The sequence below is a fragment of the Vespa crabro genome, chromosome 9 (assembly GCF_910589235.1).
Source record: "Vespa crabro chromosome 9, iyVesCrab1.2, whole genome shotgun sequence".
Taxonomy (NCBI): domain Eukaryota; kingdom Metazoa; phylum Arthropoda; class Insecta; order Hymenoptera; family Vespidae; genus Vespa; species Vespa crabro.
Window position 1 is genome coordinate 4,605,001 of NC_060963.1, and position 18,084 is coordinate 4,623,084.

The window sequence follows — 18,084 nt, forward strand, 5'->3', positions numbered from 1 at the left end:
CAGTTTGCCGAGCGAGCATCGTAATATTTTCCGACGATCGTGGCAGCTAAATGCTTATTCGTTAGATGTGTTAGTGGTCGGGTAACTTTTATTTCTCTTATTTCTTCTTCTTCTTCTTCTTCCTCTTCTTCCTCTTCTTCCTCTTCTTCCTCTTCTTCCTCTTCATCTTTTTCTTCCTTTTTATTTCCTCATTTCTCTTCTTCTTTCTTTGTTCTTTTCTTTTCCTTTCTCTTTTCTTTTCTTTTCTTTTCTTTCATTTTTATTTCTTTTATCTCTTAACGAAACGTCCCTATCGTCCTTCGGTTACTACGCTTAACGTTGCAGCAACTTTTCCATTAAAAAGAAAGAAAAATGGAGGAGAAAAAAGAAAAGAGAAAGAAGAGATAGTAAAAAGAAAAGAAGAAAAATAAAGAGAAAAAGAAAACTGAGGGATGACTCTGACGATTTCCTTGGTCCAGCAGTGGTCCGGCTCGTTAACGATGTCCGTGTCGAATCGATGTGAAAGCTTTTCAGTAACAGATGAAGTTTTCCTTTTCTCTATTACCTTGAGAAGTACCATGTCTAATCTCTAAAGTTTTTCTTTCAAACTCCTAAAATCGTTCGAATTACAACTTTTAAATAAGTTATTATAAACAAATTATAATTCATTTTGTTTAAAAACGAATTAACAGATTAAATACCACACATCCAATCCTTTTACGTATTATCACCGCACGCTCTCGCGAGGAGACCGTTTTTTCTTCCTCTCGTTTTTCTACTTTTTTTTTCCTTTCTTTTTTTATGTTTTTTTTCGTTTTTTTCTTCTTTTTTTTTTTTTTTTTTCTTTTTTATTATTTCGTCCATCCAACACTCCCTTCGTTCGCTGAACTCGAAACGTTATTTTTCCACTCGTCAGCGTGGACTGGACATTGCTAGAGGAACGTGAAAGCGTATACGTGAGAAAGAAGGTGAGCAGGGATGACTATTAATTTCTCCCTTGGCACTTGGCCGTCGATGGTAGGTAGGTAGGTAGGTAGGTATGCATTAACGCTTGATTCGTGCCTTCGGACACATCGAACGAACGTCCGACGAATATTTGATCGAATGAGAAGGAGGAAGAGGAACGAATGAACACGGCTCTCGCGCAAAGATTGATAGGACAGAATTCCACCGGTAGATTCGTAATGGATAGCCCGTGTCCGAATTCGCCAATAGCAACCCTCTCCCTTTTTTCCATCTCTCTCTCTCTCTCTCTTTCTCTCTCTCCCTCTTTCTACATAGCCGATACCTTCTAATGGAATCCCCGATTGTAGTTCTTATCAATGGACCACGTTCGAGTGGTGCGCCTCTCTTCCATATAATGCCGAAACGGGAAAGTACCGATCCATTATTGTCGTCGTCGGCTTGCGAGAGAAGAGCTCTTATACGAGATAACTTATTTTTTCACCCTTCATCGGTATATGGCAAATTGCACGAACGAGGCCATCACAATGGCGGAACGACCATCATCGGGCTCTTGGATAGGAGCGTTTTAATTTTTATTACGATAGAATGACGACAATTATCTTCTACATATATTCTTTTTTTTTTTTTTTATATTTTTATTTTTATTTTCATTTTTATTTTTATTTTTATTTTTATTTTTATTTTTATTTCTAATTAAATATATCCAATGAAACGATATCGAACAGATTTATATTTTATTATCGTCGTAATCGTTCATAAGAAATATCTTTGAAGGTTCAATTCGATTAAGAATTCACGATCATAGATAAGTAATTACCCACGAAGAGAAAGTGCTTTTCGACTTTTCGCTCTAGCTCTATCGCTCACCCTTTTCGAAGCTCGTAAAACCCTTTAATACCTTGAAGAGTCGAAAGTGAAATAGTTTGGTGATGCTAGGAAAGGGCCATATTACAAAAGGGAACGTTCCACTATCGGGTATCCTGAAAGAAAAAGAGTCCTTACCGGCGTAAGATCGTAAACTATGAGCCAAGATCCCATTGAAAATAGTCGAGGCGTGATATTTCAGGCCGCGACGTTTCTTACACGTTATATACACGCCGCAGGCACGTATAATACACCGGCGCGTATATGGCGCCGCGTACGTTATGCCCCCTATAAGATTCGTATTATGCAAAGGAGCGTGAAACGTATCGCGCATTACGAATCGGCCTTTCTCAACAAACTCCAAAGAGAAGAGATAGATAGATAGATAGAGAGAGAGAGAGAGAGAGAGAGAGAGAGAGAGAGAGAGAGAATATATTTATACTCTTATTTATATTTACGTATATTAAACCCGATTTCCCGATTTTTTAAACTTCGATCTACATTCTTCCGATTCCTTATCCGATATCGAAGAAAAATGATTCGACAATTAATAACCGGCTCGTAACGTTTTAAAACGAGTATACAATTCGACCAATCAGTTTCGAGTTTCATTTCGCGACGACTTATACCTCACTCTTCTTGACTATACGGTTATACGATGATCTTTAATTTTTTCTCACGCGGAAACGCTTACGTACGTTTTTTTTTCTTTCTTCTTCTTCTTCTTCTTCTTCTTTTTTTCTTCTTTTTTCTTTTTTCTTTTTTCTTTTTCTTTTTTTTTTTTTTATGAAATATTTCTCATGACTTTTTTCTTTTCGAGATAAAAGGGTAGTTTATTGGCTTTTGGACCCCTGTGAAAAATTCTTTCACCTTAACTTGAACCCCTTCTCGAATTGGATTTACCGAATTGTTCAATTTCGCAACGGTCACTTCAAGATCAAGGCAGGTGAGTTTCGTGAAGTTACGTGCTTTCTCGAGGAAGAAAAAAAAAAGGAAAAAAAGAAAAGAAAAGAAAAGAAAAGAAAATAATCTCACCCTTTCGAAACATGGTGAAACTAACGGCGACTAACCCCTTCGAATGAAAAAAAAAAAAGAAAAAAAACAGAAGAAAGAACGAACACATTTTTGTATTATTCAGAGAGAGAGAGAGAGAGAGAGAGAGAGAGAGAGAGAGAGAGGAGAAAAAAATATTTTACTTCTCCCTCGATCCCTTTAAAATGTTAGGTACACCTCTTAGAATTTATCTTTCGTCGAGGACTCTCAACGATCGCAATATTCTATATTCTCTTTTCCCCCCTTTTTTTTTTTTCTTTTTTTTCTCTTTTTCTTTTTTTTCTTTCTTTTTTTTTCTTTTTTTTTTTTTTTTTTTTTTTTTAATAGTTTTTAAACGAAGCTTTCTAAACGGTTCACATCCATTTAAATAATCGCTTCCGAGAAAGTAGAAAATAATTCGTTGCTCTGTCGTTCGTTGCCAGTCCACTTTTTAAATCGCACACGTTGTTGCGCTTCGAACCTTCTCCGAGACGTAATATATTCTTTTATGCAGGAAACGTGGCATTCCTAAGCGTCTCTTTGTGCGACCCACGAATAAGCTGAAAATGAGGTTGCGCTTTGAGAAAATTATAAAGGTGCTAGGTGGACGAACGAGTCGGGCATAAATTTTAGCGATGCTTTTTGACCGGAGAGAGAAAGAAGGAGAGAAAAATAAAAAAATGTAAGAAATAAAGAAAGAAATAAAGAAGGAGAGAGGGAGAGAGAGAAAGAGAGAAAGAACGAACGAACGAACGAACGAACGAACGAAGAAAGATCAGAATAAAAATACAAGAAAGAGAATGAACCTTCCTTATTTTTTATTTTCTTTTTTTTATATATATATATATATATATATTTTTGTTGTTTTTTGTTTTTTAATTTTTATTTTTTATTCGTAATAGTAGCTGTGCTTCGCTAGAAAAGGGACCTTTTCGGAACGATTAATTCGGTTTTATGGTCCGCCACGAATTCTAACGGAAAGCACGTAAATCATCGAGCGAGAGCGAACGTTCTCTCTCTCTCTCTCTCTCTCTGACCAAATACAAACACGTACAAAACCCACTGACACGCAGATGCATCGATGTTACGAAAGAAAGAAAGAGAGGGATATGCAAACCTGCTATATACGCTCGCGGGTCCACATATAACGTGTTCAACAAAAGTGTTGCGGACCGTTGAGAGTGCAATAAATTCCACTTAGCTGTTTCACCGCATATCGTCACGCGTTTGCCCGACGGCAGGATCTACAACACGTCTATGACATTTTCACTTGATTTTCTTTAACATAAAGACAATTAGCCTTCCTAGATTCTTCGTAATTTTCTTTTGAGAGTAACTCTCCTTTTCTCTCTCTCTCTCTCTCTCTCTCTCTCTCTCTCTCCTTTAACAAAAAAGAGAGAGACTTTTTTTCAAAAGATACGACGAAGCAACGACGTTCGCGACGTTGAAGTCGACGAAGATGAAGAAAAAGAAAGGAGAAAGATGGAATGAGAGTAGGTAGGAAGACTTTTCTATTCATCGAACGTAGGACTTTCTTGTAGGTCCTGAAGAAGAGTGTAAGGAATAATCGAACGTGGCAGCCGTGTGGCGTGCTCAGTGCCACACTAGATTAATGTTATTTCAATGGGTATACGGCTTGGCAATGGGGGTATCGCCATAACTGACCCCGATTTGCATTAGAATCGGGGTGAAATCGCGAAGGGGTGAAAAGGACGAAGTGGAAAAGAAGAACGAACCGACGCGGTGCTTTGGGAACGCGCCAAACCGTACGCGTGTTGTCCGAAACACGTCGAAAAACCGACGTGACCGCGTCCGGTTTCTTTACGTCCTTTATTTCTTTCTTTCTATCTATCTATCTATCCTTTCTTTCTTTCTTTCTCTCTCTCTCTCTCTCTCTCTCTCTCTCTCTCTCTCTCTCTCTCTCTTCCTTATTTCTCGTTCGCGAGGATTAAGATCCACCTCGTGCTGCCTATAGAGAAAAATTACTCGTTCGGAAATATACCGGGCGATGAACAAAAGTCCGACCCTACGTCGTTGCGTTTTAACTGCGACCCGTTATTGAAAATGAGATGACAGTCGTAACAGTCATTTATAGCGATGGAAGTGCTTGTAAACTGTGGATAAAATTAGCCGTGCAGCTTGACCGCAGCCGAATTCAACGATTTACGATCGCTAAGACTCTAATAAGAATGAGATACCACGGTCTAACGATTGGTACGACGGACACCTGTTAAAATCAAGAGATTTGATGCGAATCTCTTCTTTATCTTTTTATTTTATTTCTTCTTTTATTTTCTTATTTATTTATTTATTTTTATTTTTTTATCCTTTTCTTTTTATTTTTTCTTTTTTTTTTTTGTTTTTTTTTCTTCCCGTCCGAATATTTTACGTAACGATCGAAAGATCCTCCCTACCGTAAGAAAGATCCCAATGTGAGATTTTTCTTCGTTTCTTTCTCTCTCTCTCTCTCTCTCTCTCTCTCTCTCTCTCTCTCTTTTTCTTTTTTTCTTCTTCTTCTTTTGCGCTGGACTTTTTTACGTTCGTTATTATCTCGTAGCGACGTTTTCACACATTCGTTTGGATACGACGTAACACAGATAAACGCTCGTAAAATTTCTAAAGGGCCGTCATAAAGGTACTGTAAATTCCGAAATGAGAGACAGTCGGTATTTCTGACATTATCTTTGGATAATGGAGGAAGAAAAAGAAAAAGGAAAAAAAGAAAGAATGAAAGAAAGGAAGAAAGGAAGAAAGAAAGAAGGAAAGAAGGAAAAAAAAAGTAGGATGGTAAATGACGCTCGTCTGAAAGAGCACGGGAATATAACTTTGTAACTTGCGTTTTCAACGATTAATACTTTAACTTTTCTAAGGCTTCGTACGAACAACGCCGTTCATTAATTAACTCAAGATGTCATTTTGCGATAGGTTGTCGATTCGGCCGATGAAATGGCAGTTTTCGACGTAATGCTAAGGCCAAACGATTTTCTAACATATAGAGGAAGAAAGAAAGAGATAGACAGATAGACAAAGTGAAAGAGAGAGAGAGAGAGAGAGAGAGAGTGAGAGAGAGAGAGAGAGAGAGAAAGGGAGGGAGAACATGTAGAGTCCGGAAATGACTCGATGAATTCACTATTATTCGAACGAGTTTGTCTAAATTGGAAACAGTGCTCTAGCCCTTTGTTGGTAGTTCTCTCTTACGTGGGGGTTGCTGTTCGAACAACCGTTCGATGATCCGGAACTCTGCATCGTTAATGTCCGGAAAATCATGTCCGGTGTTGCCGTAGAATTTTTCCTTCTTCCACTTCTTCTCCTCCTCCTCCTTCTCTTCCTTCTCCTTCACCTCCTTATCTTCCTTGTTCTACTCTTTTGCCAGAAGAAAACGCGTTGTCGGTCATTTTTCATCGTCGTCCTAGAACGTCATTGTCCTCATCACGTTTTACTTTTCTCTTCGTTCCCTTTACACGGCCTCGTTAATTCACGTTACACTTCTCGAAAGAATAATAATAAGTCGAGGTTCCAACATAGGTGGAATAACATTATCGATAAAAGTGATTATCGTACATTATTACACGATATTATATATATATATATATATATATATATATATATATAAGTATGCGAAATTGTAGATAAACAATTTTTCTAAATGAATTTTATAAACGAGTAAGAAATCTCTTTAAGAAATTAATATGAATATTTCTCTTTGCTTTTGGGCATAACGATAATATTTTATGATTATTCACACGTTGATTTCGAATATCACTCTCGGAAAGTATCAAGACAACTGAAAGACAAATCATTATCCTTGTAGAGATATATATGTTACGGAGAGAATATAACGTAAATGTTTTTCTTCGGTCGTTTACGTTATTACGTTTCGAGGTGACATTTCATAATAAAAGTGTTTACAATCTTATATCGACCGAACTTATATCATTCTTATATTATTATTTTTTTTTTTTTTATACTTTACGCTCGCACAACATTACGAAATAATAAATTATAAGATAAATACGTAATATTATAGCCGTATGACATTTTATACGTTTCTCTTCGATTCTTTATATTTTTATATTTTTAATTTAACTTTTTAAAAATCTTCTCACTCGTATCATCTGAAATATACATAACTGAGATATAAATTTTCAATTTGATATTATCGGATATTAGAAAATGATCTTAAACTCTTATAAACGAGAGTTATGTTTATAAATAATAATGTCCGAAGTTCCAAGAATTAAAATGTTACGAAACATATTAAACGATTGGATATATTTTCAACGCAGTATGAAAAAAGCAAAAAAAAAAAAAAAGAAGAAGAAGAAGAAGAAGAAAAAAAAAGAAAAATAAGCGGACTTTCATCTTACATATAAAATTTAAATTATTAATTATAAATCATGATAAAGAATGACAAAATAATTTATTCGTTTTTTTCGATAATTTATATCAGCCTATTGGATTTATATCGATACTAACATTTAACTTTATCTACATGCATATGTATATAAATATTTCGAAATCGTTGACCTAATTAACAAACTCGTTCACCTACTTTCTTCTCGATCGACTCCATCTAATACCTTTACGTTTTCTTTTTCGTTAGCTTAGAAATTCCAATAAAGTATAATAGATATAATCCAGAGAAATCGCCGTCGGTCCGATAAACTGCTTATGTTTTACTCGCGAGTGAGTTATTGCGCGAGGTACGGTATTATTCGTTCGCGAACCGGCACGAGGAACAAATATCTTGTTTCTTCTATACGTATGAGTGTTTCTATGTACACTGCGTGTGTGTATGTGTGTGTGTGTGTGTGTGTGTGTGTGTTGGGAGAGAGAGAGAGAGAGAGAGAGAGAGAGAGAAAGAGAGTACATCGGGGAGTTTAACGCTCGGCGCGAGGATCGCACAATGCTCGTGTATGGACACTATGGGCATTGTGAGACGCGAGACCGAATGAATATGTGCACGATGCATCAAAGAGTTAAGACTCAATGGCGGACCACACAGACCCCGTGCGAGAGAAAAAGAAAGAAAGAAAGAAAGAAAGAAAGAAAGAAAGAAAGAAAGAAAGAAAGATAGAAAGAGAAAGAGAATGAGAGAGAAAGACAGTCAGCTTAACGGTTAACGTATTATTATATGGCCGCACGTTAGAGACGGACGTCGCTATGTCGACCGTCATTGTCTACGGCCCTTCGACTAGAAAGAAAAGGACGAGCCGAGAACGTGAGTATGATCCTGACCTTCCAAGATCCCCATATGTTGACCAAAATGTCCTTCCTCTTGAATCAAGTACTTTCATATGTTTACTTTCGAAATGTCTAACAAATGTGAAATTTATTTATCAGATAAAGAAAAGGAATGGATCTATTAATTATTTATTTATTATAATTGTTTTCTTAATTTCTTCCTTTTTTAATTTTTTTGTCCGACTAATTTTGATCAGAATATTTTTCTGATTTTAATTTCTTATATATATATATATATATATATATATATGTGTGTGTGCGTGTGTGTGTGCTGTGTGTGTGTATATATATATATATATATATATAACCATGTGTATTATTAAATACTGTTGTCACGTAAATGCCGAGTTTCAATGGAAAAGATTAAATACACACATTTATCTATTATTATTTAAAATTATATAAAAATGTTGAAAATTATTCACCATTAAGTAGACTTATACCGTTCTATTATATATATATATATATACATACGCAGATATTAATTTAGTTTTAGGAACATGAAGAGTATCTGCTATTATTCTCACGTTTTCTCTATCTCGTTCGAGGTTGAACAATGTTATTCTAACGATGTCAAAAGCGATTGGACGGATTGGCCAACAACCATAGAATAACCCATATAAAAGTATCGCTTGTATATGTGCGATTAAGATTATTATATATAAGATATATTAATAATAAATTATTGAATATAAGATATATTAAAATTAAATAAACAAAAATTTATTTCAAATGTAACAACGATATAAAATCGAATTACGAACAAACGATTGAACTAATCTAATGTGAAATTTAGACTTATATTGGTCACACACGATGAAAGGATTAAATTTATTATTCGAAATCAAACGGATTATCAATCGTGATTTCGTTAATTCAAATTCCAATTCATTCCATTCGAGAAGAATAATTAATATTTTTTAAATCATTATATATCAAGTATGTTGAAACGAATCAAACGACAGCAAAGGAATAAATTTATGGATGACGATGTAATCATTTTTTTTTTTTTTTTAATTTCATTAGACACACACTCATGACCATACATTTCAATAATAATATTAAAATTGGTTTCGATTTGTTTTTCTTTTCTTCACCCTCTCTCTCTCTCTCTCTCTTTCTCTTTCTCTCCCACTCTTTCTCTAAATCTCTATGTATATTCTATCTATGATTATCAATGTGATTGTATCTTCGAGGGATAGAAAATCCAGTGATTTTGAAAGGAACGAATGGTCCTTAGGTATGATGTCGAAGGTGGCGGTGATGCTGCCGGTGCGTGTAAAAATAGAAAAGCCGAGCCGGGAACCCGTCCAACTGCATATTACCTCGGACATCGGAATGTATGGTCCTGTGACCGAGCGTGTTGGTGTAGAAAGAAAGAAAGAAAGAAAGAAAGAAAGACAGACAGAGAGAGAGAGAGAGAGAGACAGAGAGAGAAAGAGAGAGAGAGAGAGAGTGAGAGATAGGGAGAGAAAAAGAGAGAGAGAGAGAGAGAGAGTTTCATTCGTGTTTCACACCCGCTCGCTAGCTAACTCACACGATGAAGAAGGATGCGAATTCCGGAGGCTGCTTAAAAATTACAATCTGTTGTAACGAGTCACCAACTCGTTCTACACGTGACAAGTAATATAAGCTACCAAACGCGTAACATCACTTAACGTCAGATTACGTGACAACAAAATCAAAGTTGTTTCATCGATTATTACCAATCGTGTGTATTGAATAATGAACTTACACAAACAGTTTTATAGTTATATCGTGAGAAAGTTTACATTATTAACTAAACTTCCGATAGAAATTTTCTGTATGTAATATAACTATATGTTATATACGTATGTATATGTATACATACGAGATATATTTTCTCACGAAATATTTCAATATTACAAATAATCGAATATATATATATTTATATATATATATATATATATATATATATATATATATATATATGTATGTATGCGTGAATGAAATGAGACGTCAAGAAAAGCTATTGGAGTCTTATTCGCGCGAAGATTTTTCTTTTCGAAAAATTCGTGGAGTAAGGTAATGAAACGACAGGAATGGTGAATCCGTCGGATGATTTCAGCCACGGGAAGATGAATAATGGCTGATTCAGCAGGATATCTCGTTTGTCGTCCATTATGGGCGCGAGCCGATCAACAGTATTTTCGGGTAGTTTATTGTGCGAAATTCTTCACGCCTGCCAATCGACTGTTCGATACCTACGAACTGTATGTATCTCTGTCTGGCGGGAAAATAACAAAAGATATGTATATATATATATACATATATATATATATACACACATATAATATATATATGTATATAGATAGATAGATAGATAGAAAGATAGATAAAAAGATAGACCCTTCTCGTCAGATGGATGTATGCATGATTGTATAGTGTACCTACCGGATATAATCCTGCATAGAGAAGAAGAAAAAGTAGGTATTATCTACAATAATAAAAAAAGAAAGAAAAAAAAAAATAAAAAAGAAAAGGAAAGAAAAGAATAGCAACAGTCTATGCGTTCGTTCGAGCGCAATATATTGAATGTTTTGGAAACATAAGTATACGGAAGGGTGCACGTGATAGAAAAGTTGTTATTTCATTTCGCCACGGAAGGGTATCCCATTCTTTCGTAGGCTAAGAGGATGGAAAAAGGGAGAAAAGCCGAAACCTTCAAGATTTTGCAAAAAATTACGGATGAACGAAGATAGATCGAAGTACAAAGTAAAACCATCTGGTAAGATTATTATACAATTCTAAGAAGGAATTACGGCTTCTTGAGTAATTATCGATCGGTATTTCGATTGGTATTTTACGATTTTATCTACCATTAAATTGGTAATCGATCCGATATATTATATATATATATTACTGTATATAAGTAGGTAGGTAGGTAGATAGATAATTTCATTATTTCCAAATGAGATGACAATGGGAAATATATTAAAATCGTTCTCACGGTAGACGAAGATTTTTTTCATATCGCGCAATATACATACATACACATGTATATATATATATATATTTTTTTTTTCTTTTCTTTTCTTTCTTTCTCTCCTTCTAGAGAATCTTAATAGATGCTTGAGTCGACCAGTCCTCATGTTCATGGTTAAAGAATATCAAAATGCGGATGGTAGAAAGAATATAGAAAAAAAAAAAGAGAGAGAGAGATAGAAGAGTAGCCGGTGCTCGAGATGAGCCAGGACAATGTATCGAGATGTTATCTCGCTTTGATCGTAGAAAGGGGTTTTCTAGGTATCCAACCCTCTCCTGCAGAGTATCTTGGTAAGGTCTGCCGCGGAGAAGCGGCTAGCTCCCTATATAACAGAGGCTCCCTCCTATTCCACTCCCTTTCCGTTCCAATCAGTTTGAAAAGGTGCTTGCACGAGCGGGACTCATTCGGTGGCAGAACGTCTCGCTTACTCCTTCCTTGGGATCCACGGTCCACTGCTCTCGACGATCCTTCTCGTTTGCCCAACCAAAGTATCGTGTATCGGTCACAAAAAAAGTCGTATTCATAGGCAAGGACGTTGCCTATATTATTACCTCCAAGAAGTGGATACATCGTAGCATCATAAAATTCTTTTCGGAGCTAGAACAGTTACGTGGCGGGAGTTAAGAGACCTGGAGAGGGGCTTTGAGAAAAGAGGAAGGAAGAAGACATATATATATATATATATATATATATATATATATATATATATATATATGTATATTTAAACTGCCTCGAGGATAAAATGATTATCGTTAAACACGTACGACATGATTGTACGATACTAACTCTTTATAGTTTTACGACAAATTTTACTCATTCTTTTCTCTTCTTTTTTTTTTTCTTTCTTTCTTTTTTCTTTTTCTATTCATTCGTTCGTTCTTTCTTTCGTTGCTTTTTAAAAATTATCCATAGAAATTTGGTCCTGACCAAAAGAAGATATGACATTAATTCGTAATAGGAAGTGACATTGGCTTAATAAGAAGAAGAAGAAGAAGAAAAGAAAAAACAGAAAAAAAAAGAAAGAGAAAAAAAAAACAAGTCTCTTCTTTTTCATAGCCAAAAGAGAGATACGAGATCGCGATACTGTCGTCCGTTTGGAGGAGACGAGGAGGAGCCCCATGTATTCTCTCTCTCGTCGGCTTATCTTGCAGCGGCGGAGGTGTCCCGCGAAGGAGTGAAATCATTGACAAAACAAAAGAGAAGCGACAGAGAGAGAAATAAAGGGAGGGGGAGAGAGAGAGAGAGAGAGAAGAGAAAGAAGAGGTGGGGAAGGTGGCGGGGGTGGGTGTCAGGAGCGGCACGTCTACTCTTCGCCACAATGCCAGGTATATACTATTATATATCTCCAAGTATAAGTAGAATACAAAAGCGTGTCTCTTTTCACAGTGTGTCTCAAGACGATCTTTTATTTTCGTCCTTTGGATATCGGAGCAACGCCTCCGACGCGAGAAAAAAACGTAGCTCGTTCGAAAGAAAAGATAGAAGCAGAAAAAAGAGAGAGAGAGAGAGAGAGAGAGAGAGAGAGAGATTGCGATCGATCGATATCGTTCCCTTCGAATACGGCTACGATTTATCCCATAGATCCACGTATTGTTTGGTTCGAAGCTTCGAACATTGGGAAACGTTTCGTCTATCACGCTTTTATTCCAATCTTAAGATCGGAAAGAATTTTTGAGTTAAGAAGAATGAAACACACCTTTTGAAGGTTGTTAAGAAAAAAAGAAAAAGGTCATTTGGTTTGTATCTAAAACGTCTTACTTAGAGTCTAAGCTGTCATATCGGATATAACATTGAAAGAATATTTATACGTACAATATTTACATACGTACACATATGTATATGTATATATGTATTTACTTTCTATTTGGTATTCCAAGAACAATCTTATCGTTTCTAGGAATTCTGAATACGGCGAAGTTATGAATATGTTTTTTTTCTTTATTAGCGAGTTTATTATCGTTAAGAGAACGGAGAGAGAAAGATAGAGAGAGAAATGTGTTTCGTAACGTTGTTTTCGACATTCGTAGAGGAATATTTCGTCTTAAAAGGGAACAACAACAACAACAACAACAACACCGTGTGAAAATACATATAAGAATATTTTATACGTATTTATGGCTATCTATGTATACGTATATATAAATATAGTTATATGGTGTGTGTGTGTGTGTATGTGTGTGTGTTTGTGTATGTATGTATGTATGTGTGTGTGTGTGTATACAATATCGTTGTAAGAAAGTTGGCATAAATCAAAAAGCAGGGAAGAAGAACGAGCGAAGAAGAACCGGCTAACGAGAAGGAAGAGGCGGAACGATTCCGCGCTGCCGCGTCGTGCTCTCGTCCGGTTGGTCCGGTCCAGAGATAGATAAAGAGAAAAAGAGAGAGAGAGAGAGAGAGAGAGAGAGAGAGAGAGAGAAAGAGAGAGTAGAGACTCGCACGTCGCGCAAATTCTTCTTTTGCCCTTCGAAATATACCAGCCGCCTTCCTTGGGGGACCTCCCGTCGTCATCCTGGTGTTCGTCATACGCGAGCAACGCATATGAACGAGAACATATGAAAGAGAAAGAGGATCTGGCTGAGGTTGAACACTACACGGGGAGTATTTGTCGAAAGTAGTCTTCGGGAAGGCGTTGCGGTAGGCCTGAACGTGTTCTATACGTGTCTTAACCCCACTTGGGTTACGTTTTGTTTATAGACGATAACTACGAGATAGATACTTTTAATCTTTCTTTAGATACTTACCTTTTATAAAATGATAAAATATTCTAATAAAATTTTTCTCTGATATATAAGATATAAGATAGAATTGATAGATCGACGAAAGATCTATTTCGAATAATTTTTATTTAAATAATTTATTATGATTAATATAATAATGTAATTTAATTTAATAATCTTTTATTCTCAATTCTTGTTCACTAAATCCTATATATATATATATATATATATATATATATATATATATATATATTAATCGATTAAATGGAAAATGATGTAAACATCTTCGTTTATCCTACGTTTAATGGAGATAAATAAGATCTGTCAGGGATAGATAATAGCTTCTCGGGTATTAATTCACAAGAAACAATGGTATGTCACTTAGGAAGGTTAACATCCAAAGACCAGAGGAACCTCTTAAGTACTTACCCAACTCTCGATTCGCTCGATTGGCTCCTAGCCCTAACCAACAATTTACGGACCCTTCGAAAACTGGCCGACCACAAATCGTCAGGGCCATCGTGAATAAGAACGTATGCTACTACCCCTTTGACTTTATGCGTCATACGCAAAGGCACTTGTTTGGGGGTCCCGAATGTCTCGCACGTAACCCACGGTACTCGAATCTCCTAAGCTGAGAATTATTTTCTCAGGACGCCCCCTTTATTCGATCGACGACCCTTTTTCAAACGTTTTCTCTTCCTCTTTAAATAACGATAGTAAAGAGAGAGAGAGAGAGAGAGAGAGAGAGAGAGAGAGAGAGAAACATGAAGGAAGAACGGTCAGAATATACAACAATGTTCATAAAAGAAAAATTTAAGTAATCTTATCGTTTTTTTAACGATCGACAATTTTCCAAGAACAAATATTAATTAATTGTTAAAGACTTAAAAGGAATTGTATATGATCGATCGAATAACAACGTTAACAAAGTGGTTAATATGGTTGAGCAAATAGTTTAGTCCATAGATAATCTTTATACCATTATAAGAGCACGTCTTTCCAACATCTATCGAATATGGACAATGAAAAATACGGTTTGGTGCACGAATGCCAAAAATTTTCTATCCATTGTCCATGCGGCGATACCTTTACTTCTATAACAAAAGGAAAATCTAAGAATGCTATAGGAAGTACGCTGTGGAGAGCTATTGTTCGTAAAAAAAAAGAAAAAGAAAAAGAACGTGTATCCTTGTTTTGTGAGAATGTTCGAAGAGTTTCTCCGAAATTGTTTACCAAATGTTATGTTTGCCAGATTTATCTTTTTATCGTGTCAATATACTAAAAGCTAACTCTTATTCATAAGATATAAAATCACTATTATTATTATTATTATTATCATTATTGTCACGATGTGAATGCAACTTTATTCACAAATCGATCACACTTAACGCGTATGAGAGGGAAAGAGAGAGAAAGAGAGAAAGAGAGAAGGAAAAAGGAAAAGAAAAAAATGGAGAGAAAGGAAAAATAAATAAAAAGAAACTACGATAGTGCGTGTAATCCGAAACAATAATTTGTGAGCGGGTGACAAGCGATTCATTGATAGCTCAACGTGACAGAAGAAACGTGTAACGGTGGGAAATATCGAGAGAATAAAAGAGAACGAAGGGACGTGCCGGGGGTGGAGTCGTTCTCCACGGGGTGTCAGGAATTTTTAAGATGACCTTCGTTACGTTTCCTTTGCTTTGGTAGGAAAGCATTTTAGGTTGGGGGAAAGGGGAGAGACTGTCTCGACCAGACAGGCTGGCACCAGCATTTACATTGGCGTAAAACATTTTTTCTCGAAGAACACCAATAAAATCACCCTTTATTACGTTCACTCTTTCTACGCTTATGAATTGTTTCTATCTCTAATCCTATTACTACTATTAACGGTACACAAAAGAAAAAAGAAAAAAGAAAAAAGAAAGAAAAGAAAAAAAAAAGGAAAAAGGAAAGTTACAATGGTACACCATTTCAAAAGCAAAAAGTTATTTTAACGTGGGCCAAAGTTTTTCGATAGTGATTATAAGATTTGTTCCGACAGATTAATGGATAATATTTAACCCTCAAAAGTTGTCACAAATGGAAAAGGGTAAATAGAAGGCAACTAACTAAATACGATTAATTGTTTTGATGTTTCAAATGGAAACATTTGAAATTCATTTCCATTATAAAGATCATCGTGTTTTCGAATAATAATAATAATAATAATAATAATAATAATAATAATAATAATAATAATAATAATAATAATAATAATAATAATAATAATAATAATAATAATAATAATAATAATAATTATAATCTAAAGAAAATGTTGTTTGTCAATGATAATTCATAAAAAGTGAAGAATAATCGTCGAGCAATAAATCGAAAGATTTTTAACTTTTCGAAAGTAACAGTCTGGTTTGTTGAAACTTGTAATCGATCGGTCGAACGACGAAACCGCGAATCGTCGGTGCTCGACACACCCATGAACGCTATCTGCTCGTTGTTCCCAACAATGGGTCGAACGCGCATCGGAGTTGACTCTTGTTCGTGTAAGGTATGCATCTGTGTAAATGGATGCATACGTGTATTGAACGCGTGCGTGTCGGTGGCGTAACGCGCGTAATGTAATTATGGTACACGAAGCACGGAAGGTAGTCACCGCCATAATGGGCAATTGTCCCCGGCGAATGGTGCTACAATGGCGGATTTCATTGCCGTTAACAACTGACTGTCCAAATACGACGTGCAGCTCGCGCCCGGACAATAAGCGACCGCTGTCCGGATCAGGTTCTCTTTATAACTTGGACGTCGTTTATCAGCTTCTCGCCAGGGTCAGTAGTCTTGGGTCCACTTTTTTTTCTTTTTTTTTTCCTTTTTTAACTCTTTCTTTTTCTTTCTTTTTCTTCTCTCTCTCTCTCTCTCTCTCTCTCTCGATTTTACTCTACTACTTTCGATTTGCATCTTCTATCTCTTTTCACCTTGTCATCTAATGTATATATATATATATATATATATTATCCCTTTCCTATTGCGAGATATTCTTGTTTTCGAAAGATTCTATTCGGGACGATTCTTAGTTGTAAACAATCATTTGAGAACCATAGAATAGAGATTTATTCATGATATGCCTATGTTTATCTTTTCACGGTTAACCCGACGTAAAGCAATGTCGATATATAGGGTGAAAGAATTTAAACGGTTAAAAAGGAATGACTTTTTAGGACGAGATATACATACAAATAGATGACAATCTTATATTTATATAAAACTCGTTTTGAAATATTATAACTGGATTAGAGATTTTATCGTTCGCGCTTTATATATAAACCTTTCGATCTTTATCTATCCATTAGGAAATCCGGTCTTGTTTACAACGAGGGAAATATAATGGGGGAGAAGGAACGAAGAAAAATTAATGTCGAGGAATACCAAACCAACGTCAGAGATAAAAGAAGGGAAGAATACTTATAACTGACCAATCGGACTAGTTTGCACGTATAAATAATTGTATATCTACATTTTTCATTATTCCGTACCTACTCGTGTCACTGGCTATTGTATCATACCACAGTATATACATACAATATATACATATATATATATATATATATATATATATATATATATATACACATGTATGTATGCAATGAGATTTTTGTTGCGTCGACAGATGTTACTTCTTCTCAATGTTTATGTATATGTATATATACAAATATATACACATATTATATATATAACAAACTTTGTCTCGGTATCGAAAAAAAGCATTATTTAGGGATCTTAGCATAGAATAACAAATCGGAAAAGTGTCGTCCAATAACAAACGCATCGTAGTATTTATTTACTTCATTAGTACGGAATTAGCTTTTGTTTTGATGGTGTATTAGGAAATTAGTTCTTTACAGTGTGTGATCGCAATGATATAACCCTACCGGTGTTAATCAACTTCCTCCTTCCGAATGTCGAGCCACCCTCAATGAAAGGGAAAAAACAGAGAGAAAGAGAGAGAGAGAGAGAGAGTGAGAGAGTGAAAAGAATGGAAAGGGGGAAAAAAAGGTCGGAACGAACGAACGAGGAGAGAAGGCAGTCTTATCGGGAATCGAAGCGATCGAGCCGAGGATAATTCGCACGAGCGAACAAAACGGCTCGCGATATTCGAGCGTGGCATAGGTGAGCGTAATTATATCCTTTGAATTCGTTCACAATGGCCTCGGGCCAGTCATTGAAAGTCGAGTACCTGTGCCTCTCTTGTGAAGTTCCACCGGTGCGACCGCCGTATATATATATATATATATATAT

The 18,084-nt window shown here is 35.7% G+C and overlaps 1 protein-coding gene across 1 annotated transcript in view; it reads right to left on the reverse strand.

The window, feature by feature from the left end:
- The window catches only part of LOC124427100 (transcription factor Sox-19b-like), a 58,557-nt gene extending 52,163 nt beyond the window's left edge, over positions 1-6,394 (reverse strand). Inside the window, exon 1 of the mRNA XM_046969590.1 lies at positions 6,040-6,394. The gene's annotated coding sequence lies outside the window, so the exon portion shown is untranslated. The remainder of the gene's footprint in view (positions 1-6,039) is intronic.
- Positions 6,395-18,084: the final 11,690 nt, after the last annotated feature.